This window comes from Scylla paramamosain, chromosome 10 (assembly GCF_035594125.1).
Source record: "Scylla paramamosain isolate STU-SP2022 chromosome 10, ASM3559412v1, whole genome shotgun sequence".
Classification (NCBI taxonomy): domain Eukaryota; kingdom Metazoa; phylum Arthropoda; class Malacostraca; order Decapoda; family Portunidae; genus Scylla; species Scylla paramamosain.
In genome coordinates this window covers 21,109,432-21,114,431 of record NC_087160.1, presented here as the reverse complement: position 1 = coordinate 21,114,431, position 5,000 = coordinate 21,109,432, and positions in this window count along the sequence as shown.

Below are 5,000 nucleotides of genomic sequence, written 5' to 3'. Positions count from 1 at the left end.
CATGTCGGAAGCAGACAGAGACGCGGTGATGTGCGGGTTATCATTTAAGTCTTCTCTCCTAGAATTTATCATTATTATCAACAGTAGTAGGGAAGTAGTAAAGGAAATAGTAGTAGTAATAGTAAAAGTAGTAATGGTGTTAGTAGTAGTAGTAGTAGTAGTAGTAGCGGTAATGGTAGTAACAGTAGAGAGAGAGAGAGAGGGAGAGAGAGAGAGAGAGTAGTAGTAGTAGCGGTAATGGTAGTAACAGTAGTGGTTGTAGTAGTAGTAGGAATAGTAGTAGTAGTAGTAGTAGTAGTAGTACAGTAGCAGCAGCATTCTTGATCTCTAAACATCCACCTTTAATATTCACAATCACTTATTATTCCAGTTTCTCCGGCACTTACTCGTTTACCACAAGCTGCTTACATTCCCATTTATTCACCATTCCTTCATTCACTTACATTCTCCTTTCTCTCCATTTAGTAATCCAATTAGCTCCACTACATTTAATACGCAAGTTCACTATTCCTTCCAGAGAAAAAAAAATGGAAAAGAAAAAATATATAGTGTGTATTAGTTTCTCTCTCTCTCTCTCTCTCTCTCTCTCTCTCTCTCTCTCTCTCTCTCTCTCTCTCTCTCTCTCTCTCTCTCTCTCTCAATAAGAAGGCATGAGGAATTGCGTAATATATTCTCGGTATCAAGGTGCGCTGCAGAAAAGTATTTAATTTTCGTCTCTCTCTTTCTCTTTTCCTTCCTTCATCCCTCCTCTACTTCCTCCTTTCCCTCCTTGCTTTATTAAGTGTTTGCTACTCCTGGGGTGTCGCGCATCTGTGCTCAAAAGGGAAGGAGTGGAAAGGAAGAGGAGGAGGAGGAGGAGGAGGAGGAGGAGGAGGAGGAGGAGGAGGAGGAGGAGGAGGAGGAGGAGGAAAGGGATGAAAGGGAGCCAAGGAAATATGACCATGAAAGGATGACGAAATGATGAGGTAAAAATAAACGCTCATTAGAGAGAGAGAGAGAGAGAGAGAGAGAGAGAGAGAGAGAGAGAGAGAGAGAGAGAGAGAGAGAGAGCGAGAGAGAGAGAGAGAATCAGCCACCCCCTACCACAACTACCAAAGGATACCCACCAAAAAATGCTCCCCCGTTCTCCTTTCCCTCTCCCTCTCTCTCTCTCCCTGTCCCTCTCCACCCCCACCTTTCGCTGCCACTCTTAAAATAATGCGATTTGGGAGGAACAGACAAGGACCGTTCCCCTTGCCTCCCCTCAGTAAATGGAGGGGAAATTGGTGTTCCCCTCGCAAATGTGACCGAGTGGCGTCGTTAGAGCCAAAAATACCTCGCAATGTGGTGACGGGAAAGAGAGAAAGAGAGAGAGGAAGAGGCAGAGTGAGACAGAGAGAGAAAAAAAATAAGTGCGGGGGAGACAGTGTGAGAGAGAGAGAGAGAGAGAAAAAAAGTTGACTCCTCGTTTTCGCCTTGTGTGTGTGTGTGTGTGTGTGTGTGTGTGTGTGTGTGTGTGTGTGTGTGTGTTCGTGCGTGTGTGTGAAATAAGATCTCTATCAAACTGCAAAGTCCTTCCTCTTTAACAAACAGACGCGCGTGTGGGTGATGCAGTGTGTTCCTAAATTATGTTTTTCTCCCCACCAACTCTCTCTCTCTCTCTCTCTCTCTCTCTCTCTCTCTCTCTCTCTCTCTCTCTCTCTCTCTCTCTCTTTCTCTCTCTCTCTTCTCAAATGTCATAAGTGGTGGTCACCGGCAGGAGGAGAAGGAGGAGGAGGAGGAGGAGGCGGGGGACACTCATGAGTAACCACAGAACTGAGGAAAGTGGGCGGACAAGGGCACAAGGACAGGAGAGTGAATGGACTGACAGAGCATACCTTAACCTTTTCACTCTGCTGCTCTTCTCCTGACTTTCCCCGTGAAGAAATATGGACACGGAAAGGAAAAGAGAGGTTAATTTAGTCTAAACCAAAGAGCAGGGAGTATCTTAACCTCTTCACTTTAACGCTCGTTTTTTTTCCTATTATTTCCCGTAAAGAAATGTAGACAGAGAAAAGAGAGGAATGATGTCAATTTATTCTAGATCACAAATTTAAAGAGACTAGTTTAGAAAAAAAAAATAAGAATACAGGGCTTTAAAAGTAAGATTCTTCGACTTTTTAGATTCTTACTTTTAAAACAACACTCACTTGAATTTGTGGTATAGAAAGAACTATGTTAATATCTTTTCTCTCCTCTTTCGTGCCCATAAAAGTTTACAGTAAAGGAAAGACATTCAAACATAGGAAAGGCGCAAACAGATACACAGAAATGAATGAGAAGTGCAGCAGACAGGAAGTGAAAATTAGTCTCTCGAATCTGCGGTATAGAAAGGACTACACTAACTTCATTTCCCTCCTCTTTTGCGTCCATACCTGTTTACATTATAGGAAAGACTGTCTAGCAGAGAAAAGACCCAAAGGGATGTGGAAGCGCATAGGAAGTGCAACAGACAGAAAGTGAAAATTAGTCTCTTTCTGTGATATAGGAAAGACTACAATAACCTAATTTCCCTCCTCTTCTGCGTCCATAACTGTTTACATAGGGTATAGGAAAGACTGTCTGGCAGAGAAAAGGCCTAAAGAGACGTGGAAGCGCATAGGAAGTAAGGCAGACAGGAAGGGAAAGGAGAGACAGCCAGTGGAATGAGTGGATGGAGGGGAAGAGACAGAACACCTAGCGGATAAAAGTGCTCACCTGTCACTCATTGAGACAACGCAGGTAAAGGTGACAGGTGCTGCCCATTCTTTCCTTCCAGTCAAGTGTTTTCCATTTCTTGTGTGGGGAGAAAAGTGACAGGCCAGATAAGGTGTGTGTCTCTCCCTCTGTGTGGCTCGAGGCGGGAGAGAGAGAGAGAGGGAGGGGGAAGAGGGTAGGGGAAGAGTGTCTAGGTGTGAAGAGCTAGGTGTGAAGAGTGCCCGTGGGAGTGATGAGGTGGTGGTGTTGAGTGTCTTATGGGAGCGAAGAGAGTGAGAGTGAGAAGGACCTTAGAGTTTGAGTGAAAAATCATCATCACTTCAACTTTATTTAATTTCTACTACGAAGATGACAGTTGGGGAGAGAGAGAGAGAGAGAGAGAGAGAGAGAGAGAGAGAGAGAGAGAGAGAGAGAGAGAGAGAGAGAGAGAGAGAGAGAGAGAGAGAAAAGTTGCATCGTGATTTGTGGCGAGTTATATCTTGTTAATTTTCGCATGCACATTAATAATTATTTCTCCCGCCTACATGTGTTTTCATCTTCCTTGTCAGAGAAGAGCACCTGGAGAAGGAAGAGGAGGAGGAGGAAGAGGAGGAGGAGGAGGAGGAGGAGGAGGAGGAGGAGGAGGAGGAGAGGAGGAGAGAAGAGTTTTTTTCCGCAAAGGCCTTGACCGTCCAACCGAGTAAGGGGAAAAAGAACGGACAAAATGATGATGATGATGATGATGATGATGATGATGATGATGATGTAAAGATGTGCTTCTTCAACCTATACTCTACAATAAGTGTGATGAAAAGTGATATTTGTACTGTTAATTCTTCATTTTCCTCATTACTAGCTGTTAGATTATAAAGAGGGATGAAAGCAAGACTGGAAACTGAGTGAAAAGTTAAATAGTTGTTGCTCATTTATGACTTCCCTCATTATTATTTGTCATGGATGGAAGCAAGACAGTAAAAAGTGAATGAAAATAAAATAATACTCATTCATTCATTTACATATCCTTCATTACTTGTTAGCGGTGGGAATTACAGTGAAAAGAGATAAAATAGAGTTCATTCATTCATTACTTCCCTCATTGTTATCACCTGGGGATGAGAGATACAGCGAAAAGTGAATAAGGGTAAAATATTGTTCATCCACTCATTACCTTTCACATTATCATTAGTTAAGGATGAAAGCGAGGTAGTGAAAAGTGAACAGGAACAAAAAGAGGAGTGTTCATGTATTTGTCTGTTCTCTTACTATAACTATCAGGGATGAAAGTAAAACAATAAGATAATAACATAATAACAAATATGAAAAAAATAATGTCACTCGAGATATGAAGCAACACTGGAGATTAAAACTTAATCCTTGACAAGCGTGATGGGCTGAGTTATTCAAGCAACGCTGAGAAGACCAGAACTCAACAGTTCCTCGACTTACTGAAATAATAATAATAATGATAAAACTTACAACTCATGCGCCGGCTGGGACACAACTTTTTTTATTATCAGAAGAAAACTCGACGTTTCCTAATGTATTTATTCTGCAATCTATGTTTATTTAAAGCTCAGATCAAAAGGTAATAGTATGATTGAATGTGTTTTAATTATTCAGGATGTTAATTTATTCTCAATTGCTTACGTAATAATTTCATCGACGCAGGCACTGATTACTTATTCAGCAGGTCTTGGTGCGTCATTCTGATTCCTGCTGCTTCTCTGAGGATCGCAGGTGGGCGTTATCACGTGCGATGATTTATCGCGATAATGATCTCGGATTATCGGTTATCCGATAATTATTTTTCCTGCGTTACCGTTTTCCCACGTTATCACCAATACTTTTGGTTCCAAACTAACGGTAATCAATAATTTTAGTTTTTGAAACATGAGCATGTAGAAATTTTAAACTTTTAAGATCAAATGTGGTTATTTTACTTAAAACATTGCCTTTCATTAGTGAAGACAGGATAAACGCTGAATTTTAATCTTTCTAAGATTTTTCGAATTTTTCTGAGATAAAGATAAACATAAAGATTTGGATTTATGGACTTTTATCTAGAATATCAATATCATTATCACTCATATTGAAATTTTGGATTTATCGATTTATCGATAAATTTATAGCCAGTTATCGATTAAACGTTATCGCCGATAAGGATATTGATTTATCGGTTATCGTGATTCTTTTTTTCGCTATCGCGCCCAGCTACGTTGAGGATTGGTCTTTATTTATCTCCTTGATATTTGTATCACTCTCTGCTTCACAATATGCTCTCTCTCTCCCTCAAGATAATTTTATCC